The sequence below is a fragment of the Chiloscyllium plagiosum genome, chromosome 35 (assembly GCF_004010195.1).
Source record: "Chiloscyllium plagiosum isolate BGI_BamShark_2017 chromosome 35, ASM401019v2, whole genome shotgun sequence".
In the NCBI taxonomy this organism is placed as follows: Eukaryota; Metazoa; Chordata; class Chondrichthyes; order Orectolobiformes; family Hemiscylliidae; genus Chiloscyllium; species Chiloscyllium plagiosum.
In genome coordinates this window covers 28,793,424-28,812,282 of record NC_057744.1, presented here as the reverse complement: position 1 = coordinate 28,812,282, position 18,859 = coordinate 28,793,424, and the positions used below count along the sequence as shown (strand labels likewise).

At 42.6% G+C, this 18,859-nt stretch overlaps 1 protein-coding gene across 1 annotated transcript in view; it reads left to right on the top strand.

The window, feature by feature from the left end:
- Positions 1–18,859, top strand: part of esama (endothelial cell adhesion molecule a) — a 147,313-nt gene that overhangs the window by 35,159 nt on the left and 93,295 nt on the right. The gene's annotated exons all lie outside the window — the stretch shown is intronic.

Here is an 18,859-nt window from a genome sequence, read left to right as displayed (position 1 = left end):
GCTGGCATTGAATCAGCATCAGAGACTCCAGGATTTTCACTCAATTATAATAAATTACTGTTTGGGTCTCATTTTAAAAGAACCAGAGTGGAGAAGAAGCAAATTTATTTTATACAGCATTTTGTCACAAACAGGAATGCATGGAAAATGGAGTGTAAGAGATAAAACTGGATAAATGGTTTAAGGGGAAAATGTTGGAAAAAAGTGCATGAAAGTGAGATTGAGGAGATAGCTCTTTGAAAGAGCTGAATGGCCCCTCCTCTGTATTGTATGATTTTAGTGATGTCAGGTGAATTTGTTTCCACACTGCAATGCATACATGTTATGAAGAAAAAGAACCACAGAAGTTAATGTCATTATTGCCAATTTGATTGCCATCAAATGAATGAGAAATGGGACACATTTGCAGATGACAAGAATCACATGAATCTCAGTAAGATATAGCAGGCATAGATGTTGAGGTAGGTGCAGAGCAAAACTCTCTCCTTACTTTGCATCTAGGGTATAACCCTTATACATTCTCCATACATCAATCTACTAAACAGTCAGTCAGTTTTAACACTGTTCCCACATAACTTTGTGAGCCAAGCATCAGGCTGTGAAAACATCACAGAATTCCCATGTGTATTACTAGGCATCAAGCCTTTTTTGGACAGGAAGATCAATCTAATTTTCTTTCCTCCAAATTGTATAGCTTCAAGCAGTATGAAAGTGTCATTTTTACAACTCAAAAAAACAAATGAAAACTTTCCAATATTATACATGCGATGATTAAGCAGAGATTATTGTGATCATACTGAGGACTTTTAATACTAGTAAGCTAAGAGTGAAGTGTTCAGACTGCATCATCTAAAGCAGCCAAGATTTATAAACAGTATACATTCTGCAAGCATTCTATCCCTGTTTTGTTGGCAACTTTCTCTCATTTGATCAGTATCACAAAATCCTTGAATTCTGGGAACATTCACACTGTTATGAAGCATTTGGGATTATTGCACTGGATATTTTTAACTTCCTGGGAAAGAGAGACTGAGTGGGTTTTAGAAGCATTAAAGGGGACAGGCACTCAGTTACACAAGTTAAACAACTCATTTCACTTTTTAACTATTTGTTACTGTTGTGAACAGGGAGATGATTCTCTGAGCCATTGCAAATGTGTTTCCATACTGCAGCAGCACTGGGTAACTCAGGAATCAGATCCCAATCCAAGTTGAAGTGCAGCAGGACTAGGCCCAGGTACAGGAGATCACCTTGTATTGTTTAGGACTTCATTAGGTATAACTCCAGCCTGGTGTTCAAGTGTGGAAAGTGCCTAAGGAATCTGCTGGAGCTTTAGTTCAAAACATAAGAACAGAAGAATTAGGAGCAAGACAGATCATGCAATCTCTCAGTCCACTGTTTAAAAATAGAAGTCCACTGTTCAACAGGAGATTTCACGAGTTTAAGCATTTTTTTTTATAAGTTGAGAAAAAATGGATACCCTTTCTTGCCTTCTCCTAATGTTTAATAGTTACTGTCCAGGGAATGATTAGACTGGAATCACATGATTCTTTCTTTTGATGTGGGAGTCAACTACAGCTGGTAGTATATCATTGGTATTGCCATCAACAGATTTCAACTGCAGATTGCTAGACACCATGATTGTCACCAAAGTGTAAGATACCCTCAGTACAAAAACAGCATCATACTGTTGGATATTGGAGTCCTCTTTACAATCGTGATCTCTTAGCATTCTATATTTAGTATTTCCTGTGCAGCACAAGGCCTCACTTAACAGGGTTAAAAAATCACACAACACATTATATCAATGTATAATTTCAGTTACATCACACTGCAAATTTTTGCTATAAATTCTGTGTTACGATCGAGCCCTCCACAATCACCTGATGAAGGAGCGTCGCTCCGAAAGCTAGTGTGCTTCCAATTAAACCTGTTGGACTATAACCTGGTGTTGTGTGATTTTTAACTTTGTACACCCCAGTCCAACACCGGCATCTCCGAATCATCACTTAACAGGGTGATAGTAACATCTAACCTTCTACAAGCATTAAAAAAAAAGATTTACACTACCTTATTAAATATTCCGTGTTTCGGAAGGGAACTTTTTTTTCTCGGAAGGAATGGAAATGAACCTCCAAATGGAGATGGACAAGAGGACAATAGTTGTTGTGCCATGGTCATTGGCTGAAAGGATTCAGACAATTGATTGACACAGCATAAGCTACCAGCTCCAAGAAATAACAGATACCAACAAGTGGTCAAGGGCAGACAGCAGTCCTCATTACACATTCTCAGAGAGCTCTCTTACCTATGTGGTTAAAAATCACACAACACCAGGTTATAGTCCAACAGGTTTAATTGGAAGCACACTAGCTTTCGGAGCGATGCTCCTTCATCAGGTGATAGTGGAGGGCTCAATCCTAACACAGAGAATTTATAGCAAAAATTTACAGTGTGATGTAACTGAAATTATACATTGAAAAATTGATTGTCTGTTAAGCCTTTCATCTGTTAGAATACCATGATAGTTTCACTTCTTTCATGTATAAACCACAAAACCTTTTTTTTTAAAGTTGCATTCTCAGGTTAGCTGTTAACAATGGTGATAGCTAGACAATATGTTGAAGGTGTTAGCCCCCTGTGTTCCCTGTCTATGCCATGATGTTTAGATTGATTCAAATCTAAAAAGTGAGAGAACAGAGTTTTACATTAATTCATGCAGTTTTTGAGCTCAGAGTTCTACATGAATGCATGCAGTTTTTGAGCAAAGTACAATGTAACCCTGCAAGTACAAATTCACCCCACAAAATATATGTGTGCATGTGGGTCTTTGTCTGTCTGTATGTGTGTGTCTGTCAGGGTTGGGGGTTGAGAGTGTGAGAAAGTGTATATGTGTGTGTGTAGTGAGTGTAGAGTGCCTTAAGTCTGTGAGAGGGTGCATGTGTGAGTGTGGGTATGTGTGTGTCTGCAAGGGTGTGTGTGGGTGTCTGTGTGCGCGTCTGTGTATATGTGTGTCCATGTGTATGTGTGTATAGGAGTGCCTGTGTGTGTGTGAGAGTGTGTGTGTGTTTAGGAGTGCCTGTGTGTGTATGTATAGTGCAATGGTGGTCACCTGTAATGTGACATAAACCCAAGGTCCCGGTTGAGGCCCTCCCTATGGGTACCGAACTTAGCTATCAGCCTCTGCTCGGCCACTTTTCGCTGCTGCCTGTCTACAGTGTACAGACGCGCACACAGACACCCACACACACCCTTACAGACACACACACTCCCACACTCACACATGCACCCCCTCACAGATTTAAGGCACTCTACACTCACTACACACACACATACACTTTCTCACCCTCACAACCCCCAAACCAGACAGACACACACAGACAGACAAAGACCCACATGCACACATATATTTTGTGGGGTGAATTTGTACTTGCAGGGTTACATTGTACGTTGCTCAAAAACTGCATGCATTCATGTAGAACTCTGAGCTCAAAAACTGCATGAATTCATATAAAACTCCATTATCTCACCTTTTAGATTAGAATCAATCTAAACATCATGGCATAGACAGAGAACACAGGGGGCCAAAATCTTCAACATATTGTCTAGCTATCACCATTGTTAACAGCTAAACTGAGAATGCAACTTTAAAAAAAAAGGTTTTGTGATTTACACATGAAAGAAGTGAAACTATCATGGTATTCTAACAGATGAAAGGCTTAACAATCAATTTTTCAATGTATAATTTCAGTTACATCACACTGTAAATTTTTGCTATAAATTCTGTGTGTTGGGATTGAGCCCCCCACTACCACCTGATGAAGGAGTGACGCTCCGAAAGCTAGTGTGCTTCCAATTAAACCTGTTGGACTATAACCTGGTGTTGTGTGATTTTTAACTTTGTACAGCCCAGTCCAACACCAGCATCTCCAAATCATGTTCCCTATGTGGAAGATGGAACAGAACAGAAGGAGAAAGACCCAGAAAACAGTTCCCTAATGCTGTGGCGAGAGAGCAGGATGCTACCTTAGCAACTTTGACAAGACCAACAGCCTGTCTGTCCTCTCGTATCAGTGACCCATCCCCAGATGTTGCAGTGGTATATTTTGTCTAACTAACTCATGTATCGTGTCTTACCTGCTGCTCATTTTATATTTTCTACTCAACATGTTCAGAGATGTTATTACACACCTCTGGGATAAATGACACTGAACCCAGGCCTCCTGGGTCAGAGGTAAGGTCATAAAGTCATAGAGTCATACAGCATGGAAACAGTCCCTTCAGTCCAACTCATCCCTGCCAATCAGACATCCTAATCTGACCTAGTCCCATTTACCAACATTTGGTCCATACCCTTCTAAACCTTCCCATTCACATACCAACTTACAAAGCCCCAACATCAGCAATAACATAGCACAGCAGGAAGCCACTTAAGCCTTTATGCCTGGGCAATGGAACTCTTCAATAAACAATGCCTTAGTCATCCCATTCTTCTGCTCCTTCCCAACAATCCTGAACATTTTTGTATAGGGAAGCATATCCTTGTCCTTTTTTAAAGTTACCGTCAAATTTACCTCATTTCAAATGCTGCAATAAATATTCTTATTTTTATGTTATCATATTTCTCAAGACCATTGACTCTCTTGAGGTACTCTTTATCAATTGGAAGACAATCTCTTGACCAATGGTGAAAGCATCTTGTACAATATAACTGCTGAGCCTGCTTCAAACATTCTTGCTGGCATTTCCAAACCATAACAACATTTCTCATTTTCCCTCTGGGTCTTTTGCTAATTATTTTATGCTTTCTGATCATCAACCCTCCTTCTCAATGGCGTCTCAATATTAACTCTGCCTAAAGCTAATTTATTTGGACACATCCATTAAATCTATTATCAGCCCCATAACATTTTCTACTCTAAGGAGAACAATCCCAGCCTCTCTAATCTCCCCAGGTAACTGAAGCAATGGCAGAAAGATATGTAAGTTAGCAATTTTACCTTAACGTGAAAAGATTGTGGTTTCCAGATGGCCATGGAGGGTGCCAATTTTAATTGTTGAGGAAAGGAACACAAACAATGACAGCAGCAAACTGCGCAATGTGCTCCCACCAGAGAAGAAACAATTGTGACAATTAGTGGGATAGAGTTTCAAATGATCTTAAAAACCAATAATAACATCACTGATCTGAATTCAGAACATCCGAAATCATATACCTTCACATATAGACCCAGACATTTTAATATTTTTTCAATGAGTTTTAAATAAAGATTTTATTTTTTGTGCACAAGGTCCATTCAGGCTTTGGGTATGACAAATCCATCAAGCTTCTTTCATAAGCAACAAACAAGCTGAAAATCAGCCCAACCCATTGATGAGCATTGTGTTAATAAAGTGCTTTACCATGCAAATCCTATTAAGATACAGGGCTGTGTAAATGATGGCTTTTGAGGATGGGTGGAACGATTAACTGAGATCAGGAGTTTAATTCAGTCTTGCATTGTCAACTGAATCCCCCCACAGCTCCTCTGTCTGCCATGATTTTTTTTAAACTTCATTCATTGGATGTAAGCGTCACTGGCTAGACCAGCATTTATTGCCCATCCCTAATTGCCCACAGGGTTTTTCCCTGACAATCAACAACAGATCTATGGTCATCATGAGACTTTTTAATTCCAGATTTTTTAAAAAATTCAAATTTTACCCTCTGCAGTAGCAGGATTTGAACCCAGGTCCCCAGAGCATTACCTGGGTCTCTGGATTAACAACAATAATAGCACCAGGCTATTGCCTCTCCTTGAGGTTCTCATGGAGTGTCATGCACTGGTAACTGATTATAATGTGCACCATTGACACACAGGACATTTGAGAATTCAACAAAGGCCTAATAAAGACATTGGCCTGGATTCAAGGTAATGGCCTGATTTCTAAAGCAAAAGCTAGTGGATTAAAGCCTGAGGTTCACAAGCTATAGCACATTATCTAGACTGCTACTTCAGTGCAATACGAAGGGAGTGATGCACTGTTAAGAGTGAACATGCCTTGGATGAGTTGTTCAGACATGACTGTTTGTCTTTTCAGGTGATTGTGAAAGGATCGACAGCTCTCCTTAAAGAGCAGCAGTTTGCCAGGCATTCCACAGAAGATGTATTTCCTAACAAATAGCATTAAAAGAAATGTAAAAAATGTGGATGTTGCATATCAACTGGCCACCTCATTTACTTACACAACAACAGCAACACTTCAATAATTGAAGAATCACTGGAGTCATCCTGAAGTCATAAAGAATGTGCAAACATGTAGAGTTTTTTTTCTACAGCAAAAACACAGATCTTTCAGCCCAGGCCCATTGCTTATATTTCACATGAGCCTTCCCCCACCCTTTCACCTTTACTTTTCATGTCAGGGACTTATCTAATACCCCAATAAATACTCTCATGCCAGTCATTTCAATCACTGCTTATGGGTAGTGAGTTCAACTCTTTTAACCAGGTTCATTGTCCAAAGGTTTTTCAATGAAATCTCTATTGGACTTATTGACATTTATTGCATAAGACAGTTAGTACCTGAAAGGTTTAACGGTCATCACTAGTTTAGTTCTGTCCATCAAGATGTAAAGCTAACCAGTTCTCTATGTGTTCATTGGTGTGTGTATGGTAGTTCAGCAATTGTTCCCCAGCAGGTGTTAAGAGCATGGAGCTTAAGTAGTAATATTATTTTCTCTTAGGTTTAACCTGATGTCTCACAAGAGAATATCATATATCTCTGATGTCATGTAACTAGTTATTAGGAAATATGAAGTCAATATATTTATTCTTCATCTTCTATTGAAGATGGCCAAGCGGCATCCATCCTCACATGGTATCACTAACTTAGACCAATGCTAATGAGAAGGTTTAGTGGTAAAGAATCAGAAAATTCCATATGGTACTGGACACCATATGAGTAACTACCTTATATTTGTGGCCTGTGGTTCTGGTATCCCATAACAGGTGGGAACAACTTCTCTATGTCTATTCTTTAAAATCTTTTTACAATTTTAAAAGCCTTTATCAAGTCAATCTAGAGTAAAAACGGCTCTAGCATGCTCAATTATTCCTCATGGGGTATGACCTCTCAGTTCGGGGTCATTCTCATTTTTTTTTTGCATCTTCTCCAGTGCCTCTATCTTTCTTTAAAAAAAAATGGACACCAAAATTGTGCATAGTATTCAAAGTACAGTCTCTCTCATCAATATTCCTAAGGTGCTGAACCTCGATACCTTTGTACCTAAGATGGCACTGTAAGTGGCAAAAATCTGTAAACTTTTCACTGGACTTATATAAGCACATGTAACAGTAAACCTAATTCTAATTCTAATTCCAACTCTAGCTATTCCCACCAGGGGATCTATTGTCAGGTTGTGTCATACTAGTGTCTTGTGCCATTCTCTGACATTCACTACATACAGCTACAACCACTCTGTGACATCTATCATCCAGCAATACTGAGATTGACCTATCTTTCCACCACCCCTCTCTTTTCCCTCCAGAAAGGATCTCCATAGCTTTTCAGCTCTGACCAAGTCATCAAAATACTGACATTTTCTTTAACTGATGTCACTTTTCAAGCTTTGTTTTTGCTGTCAAAATTCCAAGTACATCGTCATTTATTTTCTGCTGTGAATGTGAGATTTTTAGCATATTACTGAGCATCCAGATTTCAAATACCTCTATTTTCTTCCACAGATCTTTACTCAATATCCACTATTGAGATACACTACAATGTGAATGGAAGACATCTGGCTATCTCTGTTCCATCGCATTTTATAACAAAAATCATCTTCTGTTATTACTGCTCCTAAACAGATGAATATAGGGCAGTTTAACCAAGGCATTATACCTGTTTAACATATTAGGCAGAATCCTATAGGGAGCTCAGCGATGTGGGCTGTGGTGAGATCGGTTTGAATGACAAGTCCATCGAGGCCTATCTCAACATTGGGACAACTCACTGCAATTCTCTCTAGGCAGTGGTGAGTTACAATTAAGAGGAATTGTTGCTTTTTAAAATGTCTTGTTCATGACTCATTCACTTCAATAATATCGAGCTTCCCTTCCAGCTTGCAAAGAGTTTTTTTTGTACATGCTACTGCTGCACACCATTGACCTTGACTCTATTGTCCACAGCCTGGACATGCCCTTGCATGCTTAATTACCACCGGGCAGTGGGGATCTCCAGTGGAGGGCTCTCTACCCAGGAGTCCTCCCACTTTCTATTGGAAACCTGGGGTGGAGGATGTTGCATGCAGCAATCTGTTATATTCGCAGACTGTGAGACTCCCAGCCCAACTGATAATTTTGCAGTGCTGTGGAGTCCATGGACCATGTACATATCGGTTGCAGGTATTGGGCTTCCTTTTTAGTGATTTGAAAAACCACTTATCTCCACACTCCTGATCTCTGGACATCTGGTGCGGAGGGATGTGGGCAGATTGGAGGATCTCCTCATGTGTCTGCTCCTGGGCCTGGCCAAGCAGATTATTAACCAGCTCAGGTAGTGGGCCATGGAGGGGGTCATTTCTGTCAACTACCTGCCCCTCTTCCATAGCTACATTTGTGCTCAGGCGTTGTTGGAGAGGGAGACTGCGATGTCCACCAATATTCTCAATGCCTTTAGAGAGAGGTTGGCACCACAGGGGATACAGTGATTTATCTCCCCCTCCAACTCCAAGCCCCGTTCTGCTCTCCCTACCCCACTTTCACCTTGACAGTTTGCATTTCCCGTGAAAGGCTTTACATGTGAACATCCAACTGCATACATATAAATATCCAAATACCTACATATAAATATCCAATTACCTACATGCAAATATTCAATTACCTACATATAAATATCCAATTACCTACATGTAAATATTCAATTACCTACATGTAAACATCCAACTGCATACATATAAATATCCAAATACCTACATATAAATATCCAATTACCTACATGCAAATATTCAATTACCTACATGTAAATATCCAATTACCTACATGCAAATATCCAATTACCTACATGTAAATATCCAATTACCTACATGCAAATATTCAATTACCTACATGTAAATATTCAATTATCTACTATTGTAATTGAATTACCTTCCTACAAATATCCAATTACCTACACTGGAAAAGGAGAGCGCGAGTGAAGAAACATGTTGAAGGCAATAGTGAGAGTGGCAGAGGCTTGGTGAGAAATGGGTGCAGTAGAAGCAAAGATAGAGTGAGAGTGAGATATAGGAGGGAAGATGGTGGCACTAACACTTCCTGAAGAAGGGCATGTGCCCGAAACGTCGAATCTTCTGTTCCCTAGATCAATAGTGAGAGTGGCAGAGGCTTGGTGAGAAATGGGTGCAGTAGAAGCAGAGATAGAGTGAGAGTGAGATATAGGAGGGAAGATGGTGGCACTAACACTTGTGGAATAGTGAAGGATATTAACCTTCCTCGTACAATACTGGGCATTCATCCAGATGGCTGGGAAAACATTAACCTGCGTGCCAACCTCAGAGCTGTTGGGCATGGCCTATTTTTTTTGGCTTCCTCACCTTGTCCTGGGGGAGGAGGATAGCCTACACCTCCACCTGCCCCCAGCCCATCCAGGAGGATGTCTAGGCACCTGTACACAAAGTAGATCACACATTTTTCCCTTCTACCATGTCTAGGGCAAATATCATGAACTGTGTGGGTCAGCTCTGAGCTGATGACGCTTATCTGAGTGCACAACAGGCTTTTAAATATGGTGCAATGCAAGGGATGCTGGTTAATTCTGGGACTAAAATTGGACATGAGAAATGCTACAGTTTTGTATGCTATGGAGCAAAAGGCAAGGCCCTGTGGTGATAAACCCTTTACCAAAAACCCAAAAACTATTACTTCTATTTTTTAGCCCAAGATCTTGCTGCATTTAAACATGGACTGCTTCAGTATCTCAGGAGTCACAAATGGTGCTGAACTTTGTGCAATCATTGACGAACATCCCCACTTCTGACCTTATGATGGAGGGAAAGTGGTTTCTGAAGCAGCTGAAGATGGTTGGGCCTAGGACATTACCCTGAGAAACTCCTGCAGAGGTGTCCTGGAGCTGAGATGACTGGCCACCAACAGCCATAACCATCTTCCTATAACTCTATTCAGCGACAGTTTGCTCCCTATTAGCCACTGATTCCAGTTTTGCTAGGGCTCACTAATGTCACGTTAGATCAAATGCAGCCTCTCATCTCACCTCTGGAATTCAGCTCTTTTATCTATATTTGGACCAAAGCTATAATGAGGTCAGGAACTGAGTGGCCCTGGTGGAGCCCAAGTGAGCATCACTGAGCAAGTCATTGCTGAGCAGGTGCTGCTTGACAGCACTATTGACATTACTTTACATAGAATCCCTACAGTGTGGAAACAGGCCGTTTGGCCCAACAAGTCCCGACTAACCCCCCAAAGAGTAACCCACCCACACCCATTCCCCTACCCTATTACTCTATATTTACCCCTAACTAATGTACCTCATTTACATATCCCAGAACATTATGCGCAATTCAGCACGACCAATTCACCTAACCTGCATATCTTTGCACTGTGGGAGGAAACTGGAGCACCCGGAGTAACGCAGACACGGAGAGAATATGAAAACTCCACACAAACAGTGGCCCAAGGCTGGAATCCAACCTGGGTCCCTGGTATTGTGAGGTAGCAGTGCCAACCACAGAGCTATCATGCTGGCCTCAAAGTCTGATGCTCTGCCAACTGAGCTATCCAGGCTCGTTGCTTTATGTGTCAGATGAGGAAGGTTTAAGCTCACTGGTGATTCCCCAAGAGTCAATTTGCCCATTATGTGCTTTAGAAACAGCCACCACCAAACCACATCATATAATGGAAATTAGCTGCTCATTCAAGTTGTCCCAAGCTTGAGGCCAGAATGAATCTAAGCTATCTGGGTAAGAAAGGGTTAATGACAATAATTCAATCAAGGACTTTAAATATCATGAACATTAAAGGACAGAATCCCAGTTCTAAGCCCTTCGACATGTGGATATAATTTTTGAAATATAAATGTTTTACAAATCAGTTACAGCTGACTACCAAGAGCTTGGAAGATTGTCAGCTATTAAATCTAATGTCATCAAACGTCCCCAGCTGAACATAATCACCTGCGGAGATGAAGGCAATGTCGTGTAGGCATAAGGATTAATAGAAATGTATAATCTTGTGATGGATTAGAAAGGTATTAACTCCCAGTGTATATGACGCAACACTATCTGCAGACAACCCAAGTATCTTTTCTTTCCTGACCCCACCCCCACCTTCTCAACAGAATTAAATATCACAGGCTGAAAGATAACTAGAGTTGGCTAGCACCAACTGGTCATGCAATGTCTCAGAAAGGATACTTGCGGGGAAAATTCTGTGGTCAGGACTCCATCTGTGGGAGCCAGTTTCAGTTAGAGTTAAAGTGAATTGTCAAATAAAGTCTCCCACATTTCAAGAAATGCTTTCTTAAAATCTGTCACATAAACCATATGCATGCATTTAATTTTTACAAACAAGAGTTCATGGACTGGATTATCGTCTCCCTGTGGAGGTGTGAATCTTGTCGTGAAACAGTGAATTGGTTTTGGGCAATCTTCCTTTGCATTTCTGATCCCATGCCATTTTTTTGTGTGAATCTTTGTACATTGGGAAGGTCTTGGGTGCAAATGTGCCTCTTCCCTGGCGAGGGCCCCATGGTGAGGACTTAAGGAAAATTTTATCTGCTCCTTCGCATGATTTTCATTTGCTACCAGTATCTAAGTAATGTAACGGCATTGGATGAGATCACCAACATTTTATTTTGAACTCTACACCAAATCCTGAGATTTATGCACCCTCTGTCCTCTAACCTTTAAGCAGCAAGATAACTAAAGCTGCATGTGTAGATAAACGTCATTTCATCTCAGCATTAATGCTGTCAGTGAGGATTCTGTGGCATAGTGGTAGTATTCCAGCCTCCAGGTTAGATGGCCTGGATCCAAGCTCTCCCTCTACCTGAACACACTGATTCAAAATACTGTCAGTCTCATAGCTCATTCTGAGATAACATCTCAGATACAGGTAGGTTAGGGAAATACCTATAGACAACAATTTGCATCTGCAAGATGTAGTGCTATAGTAAGTGCCTCAAACGCGAGTCAGTAGGCTCTAGAGTTGTGACTGAACAGGTAGACTTATAAAAATATCGGCAAGGGGTGTAGTTGTAATGTCCCTACCTCAAGTTTGACTCATCCTGGAGGGGTATTTAAACAGGTTGTTGAAAGGTATTTCTAGCTTGATGATTAAGAACACAAATTAGATGGAACATCTATGGGACATCTGATGTATTGGGGTTCACCAACTCAACTTGGAACTGCTGAGATTTGTAAATCAGTTGCTGACACAAATTGACACAATGGCATGTGTTGTGCAGCACTGACTTACAAATGTCTGTCAACATTTTACAGTTTACAACTTCCTCTGTTCACTATTTGGACAAAGGTACAAAGAACAGGAATACACAAGCAACTGTTCAGTAAAACCGGACAAAATTCATTTGTTTTAAATGGAGGATCACAGCTGTGGTGCAGTAGCATAGATCAGTTAACTTTGTTATTTAGTCTCTATCTGAGTTAATTAGAGTCAGAGTCAGAGATGTACAGCACGGAAACAGACCCTTCGGACCAACTCATCCATGCCAACCAGACATCTAACCTAATCTAGTCCCATTTGCCAGCACTTGGCCCATCTCCCTCTAAACCTTCCTATTCATATACCCATCCAGATGCTTCTTAAATGCTGCAATTGTACCAGCCTCCACCTCTTCCTCTGGCAGCTCATTCCATACACGCACCAACCCATGGAAAAGACCTTGCCTATTTACCCTATCCATGCCCCTCATGATTTTATAAACCTCTATAAGGTCACCTCTCAGGCTCTGAGACTCCAGTGAAAACAGCCCCAGCCTATTCAGCTTCTCCCTATAGCTCAAACTCTCCAACTCTGGCAACATCCTTGTAAATATTTCCTCAATCCTTTCAAGTTTCACAACATCCTTCCAATAGGAGGGTGACCAGAATCACACGCAATATTCCAAAAGCATACCAAACGCCTTCTTCACTGTCTTATCTACTCCACTTTCAAGGAACTATGAACCTGCACTCCAAGGTCTCTTTGCTCAGCAGGACCTTACCATTAAGTGTATAAGTCCTGCTAAGATTTGCTTTCCCAAAATGCAGCACCTCACATTTATCTAAATTAAGCTCCATTTGCCATTCCTCAGCCCATTGGCCACCTGATCAAGATCCCATTTTACTGAGGTAACCATCTTGGCTGTCCATTGCGCCTCTAATTTTAATGTCATCTGCAAACTTACTAACTGTACCTTCTATGTTGACATCCAACTCATTTATATAAATGACAAAAAGCAGGGGACCCAGCACCGATCCTTGTGGTCCACCACTGGTGACAGTGAGTGGATGTTTAATCATTGATTTTGAAATGCTGAATCTATTCATTAATCTGCCCCTGGTGGACACCAGGAGTTGGCATAGAGGATACAAGGTGCTGGATAGTGGCACAGGTTGGTCTTAGCTTGGATTCGGTTGGCATAATGCTTACAAAGGTCCATTGTGATGAGTTTTGGAAAGGATTTTTACCATGAGGTCTGGTATGTTTTCTCATCCTACCTTAGCAAACCCACCTCAGTAATTACCTACCTTGCCCCTCTGATGTCTCCCATATCCACTTTTGGCCCCATCTTACCACATGCCATTTCCAGAACAACTTGCCACTCTGCAGGTACCAGCCAAAACACTGGCATCCATTGCACCTTTGAAAGCCCTGCAGTTGCACCAGGGCAAGCTCTGGCATTCTCAAGCCTGGTCAAAAATGGCATCTGAACATGTCGGATTAGGGAACGATAGCATTGCTATTCTCTGATAGAGACTCGCAGGTCCAGAACAGAGATATCATCTCCCCAAAGGCCAAGGCACCAATCCCTGCCAGCCTGGGTCAGTGCCATCTCCAGGGTGCAATGGAATGGTCAGCAATGCAGAAAGAAGGTCAATGACCTTCTCTGGTCTGCCAGGGTAAGCGCCATTTTATTTTCCCTGCCACCTCATGCTTACTACATCTCTGTTACTGCCACCACACCTTACTCTTTAAAAGGTCTGTACTCAGTATTTACTGCAGCAAGGGCTCATGCTCTGCCACTCTGCAACATTCTCTCTCACCCGTCTTCGTTCCACTCCCAATCTTCCACATCACCAATCCTGCAATACTCTCTGTGCTGCCTCCTCAGACCTTTCACCAACATTACCCCAGATGCACCAACACTTACAGACATGCTATCAACTAACATGTCACTCATTTACCCCTTTTACTCATCACAGGAGAAGACAGCCCATAACAGGGCAGATGGAATCCTAATGGGGATCTCAATGCCCTCACCCTCGACAAGGAAAGAATCCTGCCCTTGCGAGAGAAATCTGGGAATGCTGCTGTGGAGTTTCCAAGACAACCAGGTTTCAACAAACGGTTAAGTACCACTATTCATTCCAATGCAACTTTCACATTAATCCTGCTGTCACTTTCAATTATTGCACATGACTACTAACTACTGGCTGCAATGCCTTCTCTCTCTTTGGTCTTGCAGGTGCCCTTACCCTGCCCAGAGAAATGCACAACTGCACCAGATGCATCATCTTCAAACTCTGAGGACAAGAATATGGAGGGGAAGCTTTGGCAAGGCTGCCATCTGCACCCCACTGGCTCAGATGCTGACAACTTGGAGGGGGTGGGGGTGGGGGGGGAAGGGCAAATGTAGACACAGAGAATGCACAATCTGGTGAGTGACAGTCCTGGCTGAGGAAGAAATGGCCCAGGCCATTCCCACTTGGAGGACTGTCAGAGACTAGGCACCAGCTCAACTCCAGGAGGAGAGGATCCTGAGGTGCAGCCAATCAGGGGCTTTACCTGAACACATGGAGTAATGCAGCAGCAGCTACAATGGCTTTGATTGCGCCAGAGGCTGCAGCAGTGCAATAAATCTTGCGACCATCTGGCTGCCTTTATCGACTGGCTGGCAGCTGCCATGGAGAGCTGGGTCCAGCACCCTCAGGGGCTACTGGTGTGCTCCCACACTTGGCACTCCATCGCCAAACCCATTGGTCCTCAGATCCGAAGGCATGGAGTAGATGTAGTCATACACAGACTCCCTGGCACTTGCCACTCAGGAAACTGTAGAAATGGGCAGGTCCTCCACCTCCACCCTGCCTGCCCTCCTCCAACCCTTGGAAGGTTAAGCCATTGAGAGTCAAGTCGCCTCTGGCAAGAAGACCCTCAATATATCTGGCCCATCTCAACACAAGTATGCCTGGGGTCACCCCAGAAACCTCCATTGGTTCCGCTGCTGAGCAGGCTCCCTCCACCTAGCTGCGGAACCAGGGAGTACACTAAGATGCAGTGGGAGCAAGGGAAATAAGAAAATGTATTCAGTGCAGTTCCATGGCACGGGTAAAAATGGCTTCTGCATAAATGTTCCTGGTGTTAACTTTCCTGTGTTTGTGAGTAAGCATCTCACTGCACATCATGGCCTCAGATAAGGCTGCACGGACAGAGGTGTGTACTGAGACCCTGTGTACCCATCAGCAAGCAGGGAACAATGGGTACATAAGGCACTGGGTCATAGTGACACCATTGTTCCTCCTCATTCAACATCCCCAATGTTTGGCTCCCTCCTTGTGCACAAAGGTGTTGCTGTCAACTAACAGAGTTGCATAGCAGTGGCTGTGCCAGAGACATGCAACGTACACAAAGAATCACTGCTGATGGGCAGAGAACAGGCAACCTATGTGTTGTATGATGCACGAGCCTCTGTACAATGTTCTATCCATTTAAATACCTGTGCTCAGTGCTTGGTGGAATCCCTTCCCTCACAGATCCACTTGTTTACCTTGCCTTCTCTGAGTGTGCTCACAGCCATTTTCTTCCTCATTCTGTGCTTTCGATTTGCATCATGATGGAAAGGGACAGTGAGGGCTCCTTTGCCAGTGGCTTCCAGCTTCAGCCTGAACATAACATGGAGCCCCCAGAAATCCATTTCTCCTTCCCAGTAACTAATCCCATTAAACCTACAGGCTTCACACTTCACTGAGTCCCCCCTCAAGCCATCTACATGTGCCTATACCTACTGACCTTTCCCATCCAGGCTCAGGCATACGAAGGGACCACAAATCTCCCCCTTATGCAATCTTCTGTTCCTTCCTTCACAATACTGCACCCTTGCCCACAGCCTCCAGACACAAAGACAAACCTCAGTCCTAGGAAAACAACCTCACTTTCCCATCTGTGCCCTTCCCCTTCATTCCATAGAATCATAGAATCACAAAAGTTTGGCAACAGGCCATTTGGCCCATCAAGTCCACATCGACCCCCCGAAGAGTAACCCACCCAGACCCATCCCCTACCCTATTATTCTACATTTTGCCTGACTAATACACTTAACTTACAGATTTCTGAACACTATAGGCAATTTAGATTAGATTAGATTCTCAACAGTGTGGAAACAGGCCCTTCGGCTCAGCATGTCCACACCACCCCTCCGAAGAGAAACCCACCCAAACCCATTCCCCGATCCTATATTTACCCGTGACTAACACACCTAACACTGTGGGCATTTTAGCATGGCCAATTCACCTGACCTGCACATCTTTGGACGGTGGGAGGAAACCGGAGCACCTGGCAGAAACCCATACAGACACGGCGAGAGTGTGCAAACCCCACACAGTCAGCCAAGGCTGGAATCAAACCCAGGTTGCTGGTGCTGTGAGGCAGCAGTGCTAACCACTGAACCACCAAGCCACCTACCTGACAGATAGACCATGGTCCACCTCCTCAGCCAAATGACAGACTACTCCTGAGCAAGATATCTGTAGACTCTTAACGGGAACTGAGACATCTCCCTGACCTTGTTAGCGCTCAACTTGCCAATGTAGAGTCACAAGACTAACAGCGAGCCACTCCCTGGACTGCAGAGGCATGGAGCCCATGGCTGAAAACCCCATGATGAGTTGCCTGACTGTGGACAATCTCCTGCCCTGGTAACGGAAGGCAGCCCTTGACTTACTGCATCAGGGTTCCCGGACAAGAGTCTCCAGAGATTTCAGTGAGAACAACTCCACTCAGACTTTGAGATGTTGCTGCCTACTTGCTGCACATGCAGTGTGTTTCCTGCATAAGCTGTTGGTTTGTGGAGCATTTGTGAGATTAAGGTAGCAAGATGCTATACAGCAAAACATGTGTCCTGTAGACTGAGGACTGATGATCAGTGAGACAATGTGCTAGGTTGTCTAACTTCGCTAATTGGCACAGCAAGGCATGGCAGGGCACAAATACCATGAATATGCAGGAAGATCTTCAGTGGTAAGCACTAAAAGAATAAGTAAGCAGCTCCAAGGGTTAGTCTAGTCCAGTCAATGCACTGTGTGTCTGTCCCGGTGTGCAAAGTGCCCCCAATTACAGCTTTTCAATGGTGCTTCTACAATGTAGGTCAGTGTTCCCAGAGCACACTGCCAGTGTATAGTCAATGTATTGGGGTAGTCCTCATGGCATGGTTTGGCAGATGTCAGGATGCCATGGAGGAGGGGGTGGGGGGGGGTGTTTAATTGTGCCCTCTGCCACGATTTGGTCACAGGCAATGTGGAGATCGTTCGGGTAAATTTGTCAGGTATACACTCTGGTCAAGATGAGCCTCATAGACCTCCTCGTCTGATACCCCCACACAGCTCACCATGGCCCCATTGCTCAGACCTGATAAGATTCTGCCACATTTGCCTGTTCAAGTTCATTGCACAAATGAGAGAAAATTAAACCCTGGGGCAATTATTGTTTGTATCCCCTTAAAGTACTGAGCAATATTGAACAATACCCAAAGGATTCAAAGTTATTAATTCACTAACAGCAGCTAAGTAGCTGTAAAGGTGCCGACTTCTTGGTTAACAATTAAACAGCTTGCTGATGCTGACTTCAATGACTGTTGATAATTCACATCAGTGGTAGTGTCAAAAGAAGGTTAAAACCTAGTCTCAGAATGGTTCATTAAAGGGCCTACTTTGTCTGATCATTAACTCAAATTAATTACCAGCCCAAACTACCATCAGAAACATTTTGCTCAATTCAATCCAGTTTAAATCAATCCCTTTTAAAGCCACTTACTGAGTTTGAAAACAATATTCATTCACCAAACCCAGAGACACACTACAAACTGCACTTTGATGAACGTAATCAAAGGCAGCTATCTGACTAGAACATCAAGAATAGCTTCATTAATCATTATATCATCATGAGAGGGCACCAGTTAATAAAATTTTAATTGATCAGGGAGCAAGGTGACCGGTTTAACTGTGGATTGTGTCTCGTGCCTTGGCAGGAAGAGATATGAGAGAGAGAGAAAAAAGGAAAGAAAGAAAAGAAAAGAGAGAAAGAAAGAGAGAAAGAAAGATACATAAATACATACATATTGGGCCGACAATATTTGTCAAATCTCGAGGTCATGAAGACTATGATGCATCCACCAGGGTTGGAAGCCATACTATGTCAAAAAGGGTCAATAACCACACGATACAAGGTTATAGTGTAACGGCTTTATTTGAAAACTAGCACCTGTTGAAGGAGCAACACTCCAAAACCTAGTATTTTCAAATAAACCCGTTGGACTATAACCGGATGTTGTGTTATTTTTGACCTTGTCCAACCCAGTCCAACACTGGTACCTCCACATGATGTCAAAAAAAAACTTAAATTGAATGAGGAAAGCTGAATAAGTTAACTCT